The sequence below is a fragment of the Ovis canadensis genome, chromosome 2, assembly GCF_042477335.2.
Source record: "Ovis canadensis isolate MfBH-ARS-UI-01 breed Bighorn chromosome 2, ARS-UI_OviCan_v2, whole genome shotgun sequence".
NCBI lineage: Eukaryota > Metazoa > Chordata > Mammalia > Artiodactyla > Bovidae > Ovis > Ovis canadensis.
In genome coordinates this window covers 134,153,307-134,172,419 of record NC_091246.1, presented here as the reverse complement: position 1 = coordinate 134,172,419, position 19,113 = coordinate 134,153,307, and the positions used below count along the sequence as shown (strand labels likewise).

The 19,113-nt window shown below is 41.0% G+C and overlaps 1 long non-coding RNA gene across 2 annotated transcripts; it reads left to right on the top strand.

The window, feature by feature from the left end:
- The first annotated feature begins 1,524 nt into the window (after positions 1–1,524).
- Positions 1,525–7,753, top strand: LOC138433806 (uncharacterized). 2 transcript variants are annotated; one of them, XR_011254467.1, is made up of 4 exons: positions 1,525–1,699; positions 5,047–5,082; positions 5,419–5,669; positions 7,090–7,753. It is a non-coding gene; the product is annotated as an uncharacterized lncRNA (long non-coding RNA). The 2 variants fall into 2 exon arrangements; XR_011254466.1 differs by lacking the exon at positions 1,525–1,699 and having other exon boundaries at positions 4,245–5,082.
- Positions 7,754–19,113: the final 11,360 nt, after the last annotated feature.

Genomic DNA, 19,113 nt, shown 5'->3' with positions numbered 1-19,113 from the left:
AATTAAGATGAGTCTGGAGGTGGAGCAGGAATGGAGAAAGATGAAGAGCTTCACGTTAACAGGTTAAGTCTGAAGTGCCTCTGAAACGTCCACAGGGAGACCTCAGAGTAGCGGATATCCAGATCTGAGATTTGGGAGTGAGTTCTGGTCATTCACATACATTTGGGGTTCATGAGTGGATAGGCGATGTTTACAGCTATGGGACTGGATGAGATCATCAAGGAAATGAGTGCTGCCAGAAAAGAAAGCAGTCTGGGTACTCCAGTTTCAGAAGCCAAGGACACATGGAATCAGCAGAAGAACCCAGCAAGTAGAAGGAAATCCCCAGGAGAGCATGGGGACCCAAAAAGAAAGTGAAGAGTTTCCTGGAGATGGGAATGATCTGCAGCTTCAAATGGGACTGAGGATCCAGCTAAGATGCTGCTGCTGCTGCTGCTAAGTCGCTTCAGTCCTGTCCAACTCTGTGTGACCCCATGGACGGCAGCCCACCTGGCTCCCCCGTCCCTGGGATTCTCCAGGCAAGAACACGAGTGGGTTGCCATTGCCTTCTCCAATGCATGAAAGTGAAAAGTGAAAGTGAAGTTGCGCAGTCGTGTCTGACTCTAGCGACCCCATGGACTGCAGCCTACCAGGCTCCTCCGTCCATGGGATTTTCCAGGCAAGAGTACTGGAGTGGGCTGCCATTGCCTTCTCTGAACTAAGATGCAGATGTGACTCTTATTTCCCACCTGATGAGCAGTGGTCATCAGTGACTTATAAAAGGGGCAAGATCAAAAGCTCTGTTGGAGTAGGTGCCGAAGGTAACAAACCATAGACTTCTGGCAGTTTTGCAATAGAGAAATGGAGGGTAGTTCCCTTTTTTAAGATGGGGGAATTCCACTGTATGTTGATAAGGAAGATGAACAGGGAGAAATGGGTGAGTAGGGCAGAGAAGCAGTGTCCTAGAGAAGACTGCACTGTTTTCAGGGTGTTTCCAAAGCTCTCTGCACTCCCCTTGGATCTCTCTCTCTTCCTGACAAGACTAGGAGCTCTTGAGGCGGGTATCCCCACTTAAAGCAGTAATGGCCTTCACCAAACTCGAGCGCTCCTACTTAGGCAGAAGGAGATGGGATCTAGCATAGGTGTGAAGTGGCTGTTCTTTGCTGGGAACCTAACATCTCATACCACCCATAGTAAGGAGAACAAGCAGAAGGCGAGAGGAGAGGGCCAGGCCGGGGGTAGATGTGATAGTGGGGAGCTCCCTGTGAGTTCTGCGCCTCTATTAAGTAGGAAGTGGCTGTTGGCTGACGGAGGATGAGGTGACCAAAGCGCATGTGTCTGTGAGTCCTCCCTGCCCAGGAGAGGGGTCATGTGTTTTTGAGAGAATAAATGAATGGTTAAGTGACTTGTCTGTCTAGATGAGCCTGTGATTTTATAGTTACATGTTAATAGTGAAGAAGTAATCAAAATTTCCTTAGCATCTGGAATGGCCCTTCTTTTTAGCTGAGTTGAATCTTAAGCACCTTAATATTTTCTTTCCTTCAGGTGATTTTCCTTGTCATCGAAGCATCTTACCTTGACACCAAATTTAACTACATTTAGAAATTCAGGTCAACAGATTTAAGTATTTATAACTAATGCTGCTTAAATGCTGGAAGTGGAAGAAAATACATTTCCTAAAGAGCTCATCAAAGCCTAGTCAGGAAAAGAGATGTCCTAGGTAAGCACGGAGAGCTTTCAGGAAGATGGCTTGTCAAAAATCCTTTCTTGCCCATTCAGATGATTCTGGGAAACAGAGCAAGTCTACTTTGTAGACATAGTGTTGGGAGAAGGACATAGAGATGCCAACTCCTGTTACTCTCACTTCTTGCCGTGGTTCCATGGAAGGACACTCCCAGTTCCAGGCCTTCTGTCTCTTTACGTTACTCTTGGCAGTAGGAAGTTTGAAGGGCAGATTTCATTTCCAGAGAACCCATGGGGCAATGAGCTAAGGACTAGGGCTCATGCCCTCTGTTTGCCTTTCCCTGCTCCTGTCCTGACTTCCTGCTTCCCAAGAGTCATACAGAAGAAATGGAGCATATTTAGCTTATTTTTCCTGAAAACCTAGTCACTGACAGACCTAATTGGCTCACCACTCGATTTTGCCTAAAGAGTCAGGAAGTAAGAGATACTTTGTCAATTCTTCTCTTTATTGAGTCTCGCTAAACAGTACTTTTGCTGTGTGATGATTGCACATTTATAAATCCAACTCTACTAATTACCTGAACTTAAGTAGGGTGTGACTCTTTAACCTAAATTAATCATAGTAATATTCTTTAGAATACCTTACACTTTTACAGGCTGATCTTTGCTGTCTTTTTTCCTTGTTTCTGACAGATGTCATTTTTGGGTTCTATTTTCTCCTTTCCAGTCCTAGGTCTAATTCAGGCCCTTATCTTCAGGAGCCTTTTAAGTTATCCTCTCATCCATCCAAAGGACTCCTACTCATTCTTCATGCTGCTCTCACATTAATCTTCTTTAGAGTAAGCACATCCCTTGCTCTTAGACTTGAGTGGCTGCCCACTGTTTTCAGAATCAAGTCCAAACTCCTCTGAAGCCCAGCTTTCTGTCATGACGTCAGTATGCTCCCATGATGAAGCAGCATTTCAGTAGTGGGTTCAGATGCACTTGTTTTTAGTGAAATACCAGAATCATTCTTGACAATGGCAGCCGTTCTATAACTTAGAAATATTTTGTCAGAGAAATAGCAATAGTGACTCATTGAGAAAACTTCCTTAATCTTCTGACTCTTCTTGAAGACTTTCTGCTCAGGGGACTATAACTCTGATGCTCTGACATTTTTATAATTTCTTTTACTACAAGCAGTTCAAAGTATTGATGCATATAACCTTGTTGCTGGCTGTGGTAAGTCTCAAGCATCAGAAAATGGATAGCTTCAGATACTTTGCTAGGCACACCAGTATTTTAAATCCGAATTGATATACTTGGTGCTTTAAGACAGATGGTTCATTGCTTTTGAGGCTAAGAGCATTTGGCAGTACTGAAATTGAGCCTTCTGTTCAATCCAGAATAATTCAGTGATGAGTGGGCAACTTTGTACTTTTTTTTGCTGGATTTGAATATTTGGAAGTGTTTTAGCTTACATATTAACTATATGTGAGTGCCTTCATAAAATGACATTCCAAGCATAGGCAAATACATAATCAGTGGGTAAGCACTATATCAGTTTGGCATATGGCACCACTTGTTTTTATTTTCATTATAGGGATGTTCCTAGTAAGATTAACAAGTATTCGGCCACATTTAAACATGGGCACAGAACTTTCCAGGTTTAAAGTTAACTGTTAGGTAGGCTCAGGTTAGTTAACATCCAAGGGGAGGATTTTTGAATGTGATTGAAGTGAGTCTGAAGAAGCAGAGGTTTTTAGGTCTCATGTTGGTCATCTCTCCTCAGTTTCATGTGATCCCCCAGGTGACACCTTTCCTCAGGTACCTTGCTAAGACAGCATTTCCTTATTTAAGGCCTGGCTAGAGGATTGCAAAGAATAGCATCTTTAAAGCCCTGTGTTTTGTTACTTAAATTAGGAATCATTTTGTATTCTTTTTGATTTGTAGCTTGTTAGAGCTTTCTTAGTAATTAGCTGGAAATGTCTTTTATTCATGTGTTTTCAAAGTAGGACTTACATAATTCTGTGGTCATTAGGGGCGACTGGGTGTTGGGAAGACAGCAGTCCTAGTAGCCCAGAACACAGGAACAGCCCGTGGGCCGTCTACAGGGCAACAGCAGTAGCACCGTCACTCCACAGTCGGCCCTGGGTTTGGGGTTTTGATGGGTGGAGGATGTTGATGGTTAATTTAGCAGAGGGTGCTATGATGTGGAGAAAATATCCACCTCATTTAAGCTTTGGGAAAAGGTTAACTCGTTTGAGCTGAAGTTAAAAATACTGTTTTGCCTGCTCTCTTAATGCTGAAAGGATAAAGAGATCAATAAAAAGTTTCCTTGGATTCTGTAAGTCAGACTTGTCTCTATTTTTTCTATATTTCCAGGGAAGCCAAGATCACAAATAAAGGGGCATTCTATATTTTTATTGATTCTATAATGTACTTTTCTGACAATAAATGCATTGTGAAGGGTACTCGGACCACTTTTCTAGATTCGTTTCATATAACACATTCATGGACTGATCTCTTTACGAGCCACTTCTTCACCATCTGCAGCTTTGAACACACCTGGAAGCCTTAGTTCCTGTCTGCTGGGCAGTGGCATACATGGGACAGTGGAACAAGAAGAGTGCTTTAGGAGGACATGTACACGGCCAAGTGACTCGTTGCATCTCTCAAAATCACTGCCATCTGCTTATTTAACACAGGGATAGTAACCTTAGCTCTGAGGTCAGGTCCCCTCTAGACCAGAAATCTTTAAAATCATCATTTCTAGTAAAATGTCCTCAAATAAAACATTTTATCATTGAATAAAATATAAACTAATTACCAAGAGTTTCTACCTGACACATTTTGACACTTTTGAAAGAATAGATCACAACTTTTAAATTTTCATTGTATTATCATTTAGAGTAATTAAAGGTCATTGATATATTATGATAGTTTCTTTGTGAGTAATACATTCCAATAGTAATTACTTCAATTCTCTTGGATCTCCAGTTTTTGCACTCTGGGGCCAAAATAACTACCAGCCTGTGATGGAGTAACTAAACTCTCACATTGTCTGTGTACTGTCTTATTCTATAAGTAGAACTTTTTTTTTTTTTTTAACTTCGCTGGGCCTGAATTTTCTCAATTATCTAAAAGAACAAAAAACTGAGCAACACTGCAGAAATGTAGTGATGGGGAAAAATGTGTTTAGTAGTGAAACACTGGGTGGTGTAAAGTATCTGGAAAGACTTCTTTTAAGCAGTAAAACAATACAGTTGCAAATTGTATGGATAATCACATGTTTGAGTACAGCGTGAAGCTTCACTATTAGAACATTGTTTTTGCTTGTGCTAATAGGTTATGTCGCATCTTTCTTTGTTGTTTTTTGTTTGTTTTTGTCTCTGGGCTCTGAAGATTGAAGTTTACTATTAATTGCCAAGAAGGACATAAGTGAGTACATTTCTTTTTTTATTAATTTAACAGACTGATGATACATATTTATATAAGAGTGTTCAATTATAATTTAATGTAGCTGCCATAATCTTCTAGATTTTACACTTGAGAAGTGGTCTGGTCTAATCATTTCTAGATGATTCTCCTGATTCTCAGACACAAAGAGAGGAGTCAAAAGAATTGAGAATCATGCTGGGTGTGGTGGGAACAATTCATTCACATTCTTCTCTAGAGAAAAATCACACATGTCCTAAACCTTGAGGTTTCTTTTAATTCCATTTTTCCTCCAGACCAACAGTAAGATGTTTTTACTTTTTTTTTTTTTTTTTCCAGAAGAGGTGTGGTGGAAGGGTCTGCCAGAACCAGAGGCTAAGCACACAGCAGTGTAAAACAAATTCTTTATTCCAGCTTCCAGAATGCATCCTCTTCAGCCTTTCCTGTTCATTGGACTAAAGCTGTTAAGCAGTGGTGTCAAGAACCGTCATCCACTGGTTGAAGCTCAGTAGGAAACGAAGCAGGCGGGTTTAGATCCAGTAGGAACAACCTGACTCAGATCTTCGCACTTTCACTAAGGAGGGTCGGGGGTGAGGAGACAATATTTACATTTGTACTGAAGCTGATCTGATGTGATTGTGACAGTCTTCCAATCAGTATTTGTTTATCTTAATTTAGTCACGTGTTAAAAATGTGAGGGTCAAATTTACTTCCTCTCAAGGCCACTGGCATACACTGCTTGTAGTCTTTGGAAGGGATGACAAGGAAACAGCTGTGCTTTAATGGTGGTGCTAGATGTTTATGAAAGCTAGGTGTAATAGTAGAAACATTTTATTGTATATTTTTATTCCAAAGTAAATGCAGTGTATTATATTTAGATAAATGTTCAGTGATAAGCCAGAGATCTTACACATACATTTTCCCTCTGGATTTAATAAAATTCTGGCACACAGAGGTACAAAATATAATTCACAGATGTAATGAAAAACCTAGAAAACTTCTTCCCGCATGTTTTCCTTCCTTTCCCTCCCCTCCTGTCGCTTTCCTCCTCTTCTCCACCCCACCCTCCAGTCTTGCTTGCCTTCATTGCAGGGAAAAAAAAAATAAAGAGCAGGTGAGCACGTAATTAGATCGTCACTTTAAACTCTGGGTTAGTGGGAGATCCTGGAAGACCTCAACTGCAACAAATGACTTTTTCCACCCCCATCTGCATCCTCTCACTACTTTTGATTAAATATCTTGAGAATCCGCCAATATTTTTAATTGATCAAGTGAAAAATGCACAGGAAGTATGCCTGTTTTTATTTTGTTTGTGTATTTTTTTGATGCGTTGCATAAATACCCAAAGGTGCTTTTGCTTCTCTCTGTCCTCACTAGAACTGTGGTTACTGTGGGGTGTGTGGTACTCTGTAGCACACCGTAAATCTCCACTAGGTGTCAGCGTGTCACCAAGTGAAACCAGCACACTCTCCTGCCCATTTAAAGAGAATGCTACAGAAAAGTTTTAGTATACAGGTTAATAAATTACATTTGTCAATGAATAGTAATAAAAATGAAATCTTTAAAAAATTTAGTATCTTTCATCTGAGGATTTCAAAATGTTTTACTTATATTTTGGTTTTTGCCATAAGAGCCCCAAAGAGATAGAGTGCAAATATTCATTTTACAGTAAAATAAAGCAGGAGGACAAAATGATTGGCTCAAGATCACATAGACGATGTCTGAATAAACCCAGGCTGGTATTTCTGCCGTCACAGAATCCACTCTACCTGTGTGCTCAGATACAGATGCCCTTTATTTATCATTTATATTAACTGCTTTGCCTTAAAAACAAGCTCAAGAAAAGTGGAATAATAGTTAAGAATTATCGAAGATTATTGATACGATTAGTATGAGGATGTTTCAGATGTAATTTTAAGGTTTTATAAAGACTGCACAAAGAAAATGTGCTGAACAACCTAGACGAAAACTAGAAATTCATAGCAATATTTTACCTGTGCTATTTTACAGATGGTGAACTCAGACCAGTGTGAGCCTTCTCTTAGCTCATGTGCTCAAGTGCAGGAGGAGAAGCAATTATAATTTGGTCTGGAAGGTTGAAGCTCTTGGGTATGATAGGATTAATGGACATAACTGCATATTATAGGTTTTTCACTGTATAATTTTCTTAAAGAGGAATACACATAAAATCCTGTATATTAAGACTTAAGTGATTTTCTCAAATCTGTATAAATACACAAGTTACAACTGTAAAAGTTATGTTTGTGGATAATAATTAAAACTACATAAACAGCAAGTTAGGGTGATGTGATGATGGGTAAATTCAATTTTCTCATGTGGTAATATTGTTTCTACAATAAATAAAAAGAGAAAACTTTTTTTTTTTTTTGTAAAAATTCACCGCAGTCTCCACTTCAGAAAGGCTTATTTCCTGTTAGTAGAGGTGCATTGTATACAGCTGAAATTCAAAAGGTATAGTTTGGTTTATTTACTTCAAATGTTTTAATCATAAAAACCAAGGTTAAACTGGCAGAAGAACATATTTTCAAACTTTACTGTGTATTTTAGGTGAAAATAAACGATTGCCCATCCCAGCAGGCTGTTTGCTGCAGTGTTCAGTGCATCGTCATATTCATACTGATGAAAAAATGTTTAATAAACGTAGCTGTCTTCAGTTTGTGTTTTCATTTGCATGGTGCAAGGTTAAACGAGTTGCCAGTAAAGTTCGAGATTTTCAAAATTCAAAATTGCAGTAGCTATTGATTTTGCATGGTTAGACCTATGTTTTGGTTGAGAACCTGTATTTATCAAACCATGCATAGATCAAATTGAGGTATTAAATAACATTTCACATATGTGAAAGAAAACGTGCATTTATCATGTCTCATTTCCGTAATCACAGCATAGCCACCATTGAATTATGTATAAAAACTTAATGTGCAATATAGACACCTGATCTCTGATTATCCATTGGCAAAGTCAGGCATGTGTATCAGAATTGCCTAGAAAACTTTGTAAAAACTGCATTTCCCAGCTACCACCCCCATCCTGTAGTCACAGATTTCCAGATTTGGTGGTGGAATGGGTGGGTGGAGGAGGCAAGCATGCGCTGAATACCAGGACTTTAAAGGGTGCTGCAAAGTACTATGGCCTGTAGGGCCTTCAAAGTCACTCCCAACCCAGGTATGCCCTGAGTTCATTGTTTGGGCTCCTGGAGCCAGCGAAATGTAGCCTGAAACACCTTGAATACTTGACTCATGGTTGGCTAGAGTTATTAAATGGTTGTAACAAACCTAGGTGAATGGAGATGATTAGACTGCCATTTGGAGGTGAACTCTTTGTTCAATCAGTTCTTGTTAAATAGAAATGTAAGGAATCCAGCAGGGAGACCTGACCAGCTCAGCCTCCCTCATACCTGATCTGTCCAGTTCAGTTAAGTTGCTCAGTCATGTCCACTTCTTTGTGACCCCATGGACTGCAGCACGCCAGGCTTCCCTGTCCATCACCAACTCCCAAAGCTTGCTCAAACTCATGTCCATTGAGTCACTGAAGCCATCCAACCATCTCATCCTCTGTCGTCCCCTTCTGCCAGCATCTTTCCCAGCATCAGGGTCTTTTCCAAGGAGTCAGATCTTTGCATCAGGTGACCAAAGTATTGGAGCTTCAGCTTCAGCATCAGTCCTTCCAATGAATCTTTAGGATTGATTGCATTTAGGATTGACTGGTTTGATCTTGCAGTCCAAGGGACTCTCTCAATAGTCTTCTCCAAATCATCAATTCTTCGGTACTTAGCTTTCTTTATCATTCAGCTCTCACGTCCATACATGACTACTGGAAAGGCCATAGTTTTGACTAGATGGACCTTTGTCAGCAAAGTAATGTCTCTGCTTTTTAATATGCTGTCTCAGTTCAGTTCAGTTCAATTGCTCAGTTGTGTCCTGACTCTGCAACCCCATGGACACATGCCATGCATGGCATGCCAGGCCTCCCTGCCCATCACCAACTCCCAGAGTTTACCCAAACCTGTTCATTGAGTGGATGATGCTATCCAACCATCTCATCCTCTGTCGTCCCCTTCTTCTCTCACCTTCAGTCTTTCCCAGCATCAGTATCTTTTCAAATGAGTCAGTTCTTCTAATCAGGTGGCCAAAGTATTGGAGTTTCAGCTTCAACATCTGTCCTTCCAGTGAATATTTAGGACTGATCTCCTTCAGAATGGACTGGTTGCATCTCCTTGCAGTCCACAGGACTCTCAAGAGTCTTCTCCAACACCACAGTTCAAAAGGATCAATTCTTGGGTGCTCAGCTTTCTTTATGGTCCAACTCTCGCATCCATACATGACTACTGGAAAAACCATAGCCTTGACTAGATGGACCTTTGTTAGCAAAGTAATGTCTCTGCTTTTTAATGTGCTGTCTAGGCTGATCATAACTTTCCTGCCAAGGAGTAAGTGTCTCTTAACTTCATGGCTGCAGTCACCATCTCCAGTGATTTTGGAGCCCCCAAAAATAAAGTCTGCCACTGTTTCCATTGTTACCCCATCTATTTGCCATGAAGTGATGGGACCAGATGCCATGATCTTTGTTTTCTAAATGTTGAGTTTTAAGCCAACATTTTCACTCCTCTTTCACTTTCATCAAGAGGCTTTTTAGTTCTTTGCTTTCTACCATAAGAGTGGTGTCGTCTCCTTACCTGAGGTTATTGCTATTTCTCCCAGCAATCTTGATTCCAGCTTGTGCTTCATCCAGCCCAGCATTTCTTATGATGTACTCTGCATATAAGTTAAATAAGCAGGGTGACAATATACAGTCATGACGTTCTTTCCCAATTTGAAACCAGTCCATTTTTCTGTGTCCAGTTCTAACTGTTGCTTCTTGACCTGCATACAGATTTCTCAGGAGTGTCCCACAAAACCTGTATCCTGTCTACCAGTTTCCCCCTGTGTCTAGAATCCTGCTATAAGTTTCATTCTTGGGCTTAAAACACAGGCATCTCCAGAAATCTTTCCTTTTCATTACTGATAGTATAGGAATTGATAACACGTAGTTTTATTTCATTTTGTTTTGAATTTTTATCAGGAACTCTATAGCTTCTTAGCTCAAGAAAATCACTGCTCACCCCTGACACCTGGCTGAAGCAAGTTGTTGGGACTAAATGAGGATTTTGAGAAAGATCGAAAAGAAGCCCAGAACATTCTAGCTACTATTTGAGAGGCTGGGCAGGGAGGAGGGGGCGGGGGCTGATTGCCCAAGGCAGTACCCTTCAGAGAACAGAGGAGATCTAGTAACTGACATGCTGAGTCACTGAAGGGCTGGGCAGGAGCGTCTTCATTGCAAGCTCCCGAGGTGAGGCCCCCGCTGCCTGTGTGGAGGGACTTCATTCTTCTCCTGTTTGTCTCTAGCTGAAGTTCCACATCCAGCACACGGGGGTCCAAAAGTTGTTTTGGCTCTTCAGCGAGTATGGGAATCACCTGGAGAGCTCCTTGAAGCCAATTCCTGGGCCCTACGTCAGAGATTCTGATTGGTGGAAGGCCACGAATTTGCTTTTCCAACTGCTGGCTGCCTGGCACTGACTTTGAGTGGTGAGCTTTAGACAACATATCTCCAGGCAGCATCTGCAACCCTGGCACAGCAGCCAATTTGATGTCCCAGCATAAGCTGAAGTTCTAACGTGGGCGTTTTCTGACATGCTGCAAAGATGAGCCCAGCAAACTCGTCTCCAAAACATATCATCTAGGAATATCTGCTGTTCAGTCTCTCGTGGTGGTGTCCTTGTCTTTTTAAGCTTAGCCACACAGGAAGATCAAGATTTTTTATTGATGGCTTGTGTGCCAAGGTATCGGGAGGATAAAGAACAGAAATTCAGTAGGCATAGAACCTCAAAATCATTTTTGTCAGTTTCCTGGCCGTGGTGGGTTGAATTGGTTGAAATCCACAGTGTACTGGCGGATGCTCAGCAGGAGTTAGGGATGATACTGTTTTAAATGTAGCAGGCTTTTCTTGGCAGAATCTCTTAAGAACTTTGATAGAGATATTTTAAGAACTTGGAAATTCTTAGTTTTTTTTGGTTTGTTTTTTTGTTTCTGGAATTAAGAATTAAACACTGAAAATACATTGAAAAAGCATTCATAGACTACTGGAAAAAACTTCTTAAATTTCTTGTCTCCTTAAAACAATGCTTATTATATTATGGCTAAGGTAAAGGATAAAGATGAGGCTAATTATAAAATGGCTAATTATAAAGTGGTAAAGAATCTGCCTGCCAAGCAAGAGATGCGGGTTCGATCCCTGAATCGGGACGATCCCCTGGAGAAGGAAATGGCAGCCTACTCCGGTATTCTTGCCTGAAGAATCTCATGGACAAAGCAGCCTGCCGGGCTACAGTCCATGGGTTCACAAGAGTCAGATGCGACTACACAACAACATGTATAAAATATTTTAACTTGAAGGAGATTTCAGTCTCTGTTATTGAAACAGCTTAAAATACAAAACTTGTTTGCAACCAGCAGCTCCCTTTCCATTTTAATCAGTTCTTTTTTCTCCAGTATCTTTGTGTCGTTATCCTTATGAGAAAATATGGTTACAGGTTTTAATAATCATTACTTCAGTATTTAATAATCATTAATTTAAGGATTATCAAAATTTGTCTCAAAAATTATACTAAATATTAAAAATATTTTTAAAGCATGTTAAATATAGAGGTTTTTTTCACCTTTAAATCAGTTTTACTTTTATTAATATGTAGCTATTCTCTTTGAGCCATCGTGTGCTGTAACTTGTAAAGTTGTTCTCAGTGGGCATGCGTTTAAGAGCATTAGCTTATTAGCTCATTGGAGATTTGTGAGAACTGATAAATAATAAAGTACCCTGTGCCACAGCTGAGTATTACAATTGGAAATAGCTAAGAAACTTTAGTTACATAACAACATGTATTATATGAAATGACAGTAATAAGGTTTGTCAAATGTTGCTTGTTAAGAGTCTGGTCTGCTTAGCACTGCTAATCTCAATAAATCTATCGAGAGCACATTTCTTTTCCTTCCATATTTATAGAAACCTCTAGGACATTTACTGTAGTGGATGGATTTCTTAGGTACAGTTCAGTTTTAATAATTCAGTTACATTACTTACTGTTCTTTCACTATAAGATTTTCAAATGGGATAACTTTACCCAACAGCACAGGCCAATTTCCTTTGTTATATGCTGTCCATAAGCAGGCTTTTTTATTAGCAGAAATCACTGTAGTCCGTAACTAAGGTATTTTCTTATTTGTGGGTCTGTTTGACTATACATCGTCACGTGTGCTTCTGAGCACATGTGCACAAGGAGCATGCCTTACTTGCAACTCAAGAACTGCTTTTTATTAGTTGTAATTTACTATGAAAGAGTTTTCTAAACTCACAAGTAACAGATACTATTTCTCTAGGTCATCGGTCTCAGGGACCGTTCAGAAGTGTGTTAATGGTTGTTAAATGTGTACTTTGGTCCCTCAAATGTCTCTCTAGTTCAAGTAAAAGAGACGTGATTTCTAGCTGCTGTCTTCCTTCTGTTAAAATGTGGCTGCTTTGATTTTTTCTCTCTGAATTCCTACAATAAGCCTGGCAACCCATGGGCTGTGGCTGCTGCTGCCTCTGCCCCACAGTCCCCAACCCCCTGTCCTTGGAGCCATCACTTCACACAAAGCCTGCATCTTCCATGATGGAAGCTAGTAAGTCTTGAGAAGCAACATCTCCTCCATATCACGAAACCATACTTTTCTGCTTACACTGCTGGTGAGCCTGGCAGCTCTCTGTAGCTGGAGACTATTGGAAATCTTGTTTGTCTCACCCTAAACTATGAGTAGGCTCCTTGGAAACACGGTCATCATTCTTCTGTAATCACAGTCTAACAACGATGGACACATTTTTGTGCCCTTAGTAAATCTTTGGAACAAAGCATATTTGAGGTTATTTTTCTACTTCTGTCCTAGGAACTTGAAGCTTCCATTTTGCTCCTCCTGGTAAAGTCAAACCTCTTCCCCACCCCTCTGCTGAAGACCATCATCAAAGGAGCTTGCTAGCCAGGCTTCTGAAACTATGAGTTATCTCTTAGCATTCTCAACACAAGCCAGCCCGAGCATTCTCTCCTAGCTCTTGCAGGGAGATGTGTGCTCATCAGCTAGGCTATGTCCTAGCTATGTGGCCTTGCCAGTCACATGTCTCCCACTTCTGGGCATAATTTCCTGTGAGAGAGGGTAAGCGGCTTTTTGACTTGAGACATGTGCATTCGTTAAAATGCAACATGAAGGAAATAAATATTTTGCGTCAAATTTGTTTCTATGTTTAACCTTATTGCTATTTGAGGGAAGGGGTTGTAGATACAAAATGTTTCATGAGTTTTATGAACTTGAAATAAAAACCCTTGGGCTGTCTGCACCATTTCCATTTCTTTCTGTCTTTAATAGGAAAACTGTTTTAGACCTTAAGAGCATGCTTGGCTTCTCCTCACCCCAGTTTTCATCAAGATAGTACCTTTCTTTCCTCTGTCTTTATGGTATATTTTTTACAGTATCATCTTTTAATCTGGGTTAATTACACCTTTAGTTTTGTGACAGAACCAAACTTTGGTCAACTTGCCTGTGTGCAGTAAACTACTGACATCAGTTCGTGGTGAGGGGAATTACAGCATTTACTGCAGGGCTCCAAGCGAGGAGTCCAGGACAGCTAGTGCTCAGAAACACTGATGTCCCCAGAAGCTGGCAGCAAAGCATTTATTCACTTACTTACAACATTTATTTTTGGCAGTGCTGTGTCTTTGTTGCTGCATGCGGGCTTTCTCAAGCTGCGGCGAGTGGGGGCTCACATTGCAGTGGCTTCCCATTGCGGAGTGTTGGCTCTGGGGCACGTGGGCTTCAGCAGTGGTGGCACTTGGGCTTAGTTGCCCTACAACATGTGGGATCTTCCCAGACCAAAGATCAACTCATGTCCCCTGCTTTGGAAGGTGGATTCTTAACCACTGCACTGCCAGGAAAGTCCCAGCAAAACATTTTTAAAGGCAAGGTGAGGGAGGGGCATCCCAGGGTATGTGATCAGCTCATGAGCAATGCTCTGATATGTTGGCAGTGAGGTAACAGGGCAGTGTGTCACAGGGTAAGTGTGCCGCTTACCCCCTCTCACGGGAAATTATGCCCAGAAGTGGGAGACATGTGGCTGGCAAGGCCACATAGCTAGGACACAACCTAGCTGATGAGCACACATCTCCCTGCAAGAGCTAGGAGAGAATGCTCAGGCTGGCTTGTGTTGAGAATGCTAAGAGATAACTCATAGTTTCAGAAGCCTGGCTAGCAAGCTCCTTTGATGATGGTCTTCAGCAGAGGGGTGGGGAAGAGGTTCAACTTTACCAGGAGGAGCAAAATGGAAGTGTTTCATTATCAATCCCTAGTCTTCAGTAGGCTGGGGAGGGGTAGGTGGGGGCTACATGGTGGGGGTTTCAGCATCTAAAACAACTCAGGGAATGGGTATCAGATGCTCTTATATAGAAACTGCAGAGAGAAGCTAGAGAGAAGAGGATATGGGGTAGAGGTCTGTCCCTGGAAGGCTCCATAGGGTCCTACTTGGTTACAGTTTTATGCTCAGTAGAGAATTATGATTTGATTGTTACTCTAAAGCTTTTAACAAGGTTTTGTTTTTCTAGTTTATGGGGAGCAGACAAAATTTGATTAGTTAAGTTTATCAATATTACACAGTAAGACAGTCATGTAGTATGGCAGTTAATTACATGGGCTGTTTATCTAGAGTAAATTACTTCTCTGGTTTAAATTTTTCATCTATAAGATACACATTACAGTAATACTTATTTTTTAAGGTTGCTGTAATGAGATTCAGGTTGTCAGAGATACTGGAAACGTAGCCTCTGTGTACCAATGCTGAACTGAATCTTGGAGGCAGAGTTTTGGATTCAGCAGGAAAGAATAGCTTTATTACTTTGCCAGGCAGAGGGGGACACGGTGAGCTCCTGCTCTCAAACTGTGTATCCCAACCTGGGAGAATTTGATAAGGAGTTTTATAGCAGTGGGTGAAGTGAAGTTGCTCAGTCGTGTCTGACTCTTTGCAACCCCGTGGACGGTAGCCTACCAGGCTCCTCCCCCCTGGGATTCTCCAGGCAAGAGTACTGGAGTGGGGTGCCATTGCCTTCAGGCAGAGCTAATGATGAGAGTGTGTGTACAGGGCCTGCGCTCCTTTAATCTGGTCTCAGGTAATCTCTTGATGAGTTTCTCTAGCTTTTTTAATCTGACCTCAGGTGGTCTTCTCTGGAATGAAGAAGGCTGACTTCACTTGTTGTTGTGTTCATTTGCTCTTGTTGAGTAGCTAAGCCTCACCAGCTGTTCGGGACCACATGAGCCGCAACATGCCACATCTCCACCCTTCACTGTTCCCTGGAGTTTACTCAAGCTCAGGTCCATTAAGTCTGTGATGATATCCAACCATCTGTCCTCTATCGACCCTTTCTCCTCCCGTGTTCTGTATCTCCCAGCATCAGGGTATCTTCTCATGAGTCATCTCTCCAAATCAGATGGCTAAAAGTATCGGAGCTTCAGTATCAGTCCTTCCAATGAAAATTCAGGGTTGATTTCCTTTAGGATGGACTGGTTTGATTCTCCTTGCAGTCCAAGGGACTCTCAAGAGTCTTCTCCAGTACCACAGTTCAAAAGCATCAATTCTTCAATGCTCAGGTTTCTTTATAGTCCAACTCTCACATCCATACATGACTCTTGGAAAAACCATACCTCTGACTAAATGGACCTTTGTTGGCAAAGTGATGTCTCTGCTTTTTAATACTCTGTCTAGATTTGTCATAGCTTTTCTTCCAAGGAACAGACATCTTTTAAATTTCATGGTTGTAGTCACCATCTGCAGTGATTAGGGAGCCCAAGAAAATAAAGTCTGCCACTGTTTCCATTGTTTCCCCATCTATTTCACATTACGTGATGGGACCAGATGTCATAATCTTAGTTTTTTGAATGTTGAATTTTAAACCAGCTTTTTTTACTTTCCTCTTTCACCTGCATCAGGCGGCTCTTTAGTTCCTCTTTGCTTTCTGCCGTTAGAATGGTATTATCTGCATATCTGAGGCTGTTGATATTTCTCTCATCAATCTTGATTCCAGCTTGTGCTTCATCTATCCCAGCATTTTTCACAATGTACTCTGCATAGAAGTTAATTAAGCAGAGTGTCAATATACAGCTTTGATGTACTCCTTTCCCAATTTTGAACCAGACCATTGTTGCATGTCCTGTTCTAACTGTTGCTTCTCAACCTGCATGCAGGTTTCTTAGGAGGCAGATAAGGTGGTCTGGTATTCCTATGCCTTTAAGAATTTTTTATAGTTTGTTGTGATCCATGCAGTGAAAGGCTTTAGCATAGTCAGTGAAGCAGAAGTAGATGTTTTTCTGAAATTCTCTTGCTTTTTCTATGATCCAACAGATATTGGCAATTTGATTTCTGGTTCCTCTGCCTTTTCTAAATCCAGGTTGTACCATATGAAAATTCTCAGTTCACACACTGTTGAAGCCTAGCTTGAAGAATTTTGAGCATTATCTTGCTAGCCTGTGAAATGAGTACAATTATGCAGTACTTTGAACATTCTTTGGCATTACCCTTCCTTGGGATTGGAATGAAAACTGACCTTTTTCAGTCCTGTGGCCACGGCTGAGTTTTCTAAATTTGCTGGCATATTGAGTGCAGCACTTTAAGAGCATCATCTTTTAGGATTTGAAATAGCTCAGCTGGAATTCCATCACCTCCATTAGCTTTGTTCATAGTAATACTTCCAAAGGCCCACTTAACTTCTCATTTGAGGATGTTTGGCTCGAGGTGAGGGACCACATCATTGTGGTTTGGGGGGTCATTAAGACCTTTTTTTTATATAGTTCTGTGTATTCTTGCCTCTTCTTAATCTTCTTAACCTCTTCTTAATCTCTTCTGTTTCTGTTAGGTATTTGCCATTTCAGTTCTTTATTGTGCCTGTGTTTGCATGAAATGTTCCCTTGCTATCTCCAATTTTCTCAAAGAGGTCTTTTCCATTATAATCGTTTCCTCTGTTTCTTTGCATTGATCACTTAGGAAGGCTTTCTTATCTCTCCTTGCTGTTCTCTGGAACTCTGCATTCATTTGGGTATATTTTTCCCTTTCTCTGCCTTTTGCTTCACTCTTTTCTCTGTTGTTTGTAAGGCCTCCTCAGACAACCATTTTGCATTCTTGTATTTATTTTTCTTGGGATGGTTTTGGTCACCACCTCTTGTACCATGTTGTTCTTCGGTCACTCAGTCATGTCCAACTCTGTGACCCCCACGGACTGCAGCACACCTTCCCTATCCTTCACCATCTCCCAGAGCTTACTCAAACTCATGTCCATTGAGTCATTGATACCATCCAACCATCTTGTCCTCTGTCATCCCCTTCTCCTCTTCCCTTCAGTCTTTGCTAGCATCAGGGTCTTTTCTGAGTCAGCTCATCGCATCAGGTGGCCAAAGTACTGAAACTTCAGCTTCAGCATCAGTCCTTCCAATGAATATTCAGGATTGATTTCCTTTGACATGACTGGCTTGATCTCCTTGCAGTCCAAAGAACTCTCAAGAGTCTTCTCCAACACTACAGTTCAAAAGCATCAATTCTTCGGCGCTTAGCCTACTTTATGGTCCAACTCTCATATCCATATGTGACTACTGGAAAAACAATAGCTTTGACTAGGTGGACCTTTGTTGGCAAAGTAATAATGTCTCTGCTTTTTAATATGCTGTCTAGGTTTATCATAGCTTTTCTTCCAAGGAGCAAGCATCTTTTAATTTCAGGGCTGCAATCACCACCTGCAGTGATTTTAGAGCCCCCCCAAATAAAGTCTTTCACTGTTTCCATTGTTTTCCCATCTATTTGTCATGAAGTGATGGGACTGGATGCCATGATCTTTATTTTTGGAATGTTGAGTTTTAAGCCAGCTTTTTCACTCTTCTCTTTAACCTTCATCAAGAGGCTCTTTAGTTCCTCTTCACTTTCTGCCATACGGGTGATGTCATCTGCATATCTGAGGTCATTGATATTTCTCCCTGCAAACTTGATGCCAGTTTTTGCTTCATCCAGCCTGGCATTTTGCATGATATACTCTGCATATAAGTGAAATAAGGAGGGTGATAATATACAGTCTCATTTTGCATGATGTACTCTGCATATAGGTTAAATAAGCAAAGTGACAATATACAACCTTGATGTACTACTTTCCTAATTTGGAAACCAGTCTGTTGTCCCGTATCTGGTTCTAACTGTTGCTTCTTGACCTGCAGGCAGATTTCTCCGGAGGCAGGTAAGGTGGTCTGGTAGTCCTGTATCTTTAAGAATTTTTCCGCAGTTTGTTGTGATCCACAGAGTCAAAGGCTTTAGTGTAGTCAATGAAGCAGAAGTAGATGTCCGTCTGGAGTTCTTGCTATTTCTATGATCAATTTGATGTTGATGATTTTATCTCTGGTTCCTCTGCCTTTTCTAAACTGAGCTGGTACATCTGGAAGTTCTCGGTTCATGTATTGTTGAAGCCTTGCTTGGAAAATTTTGAGCATTGCTTTGCTAGCATGTGAAATGAGCGCAATTGTGCGATAGTTTGAACATACTTTGGCATTGCCCTTCCTTGGGATTGGAATGAAAACTGACCATTTCCAGTCCTGTGGCCACTGCTGAGTTTTCCAAATTGCTGACGTGTTGAGCACAGCACCTTAACAACATCATCTTTAAGGATTTGAAATAGCTCAGCTGGAATTTCATCGCTTCCACTAGCTTTGTTCGTAGTGATGTTTCCTAAGGTATACCATGCTAGGAACCTCCGTCTAAGCTCTTCAGACACTCTTATCAGATATGATCCCTTGAATCTATTTGTCACCTCCACTGTAAGGGATTTGATTTGGGTCATACCTGAATGGCCTAGTGGTTTTCCCTACTTTCTTCAATTTAAGCCTCTATTTAGCAATAAGGAGTTCATAATCTGTGCCATAGTCAGCTCCCAGTCTTGTT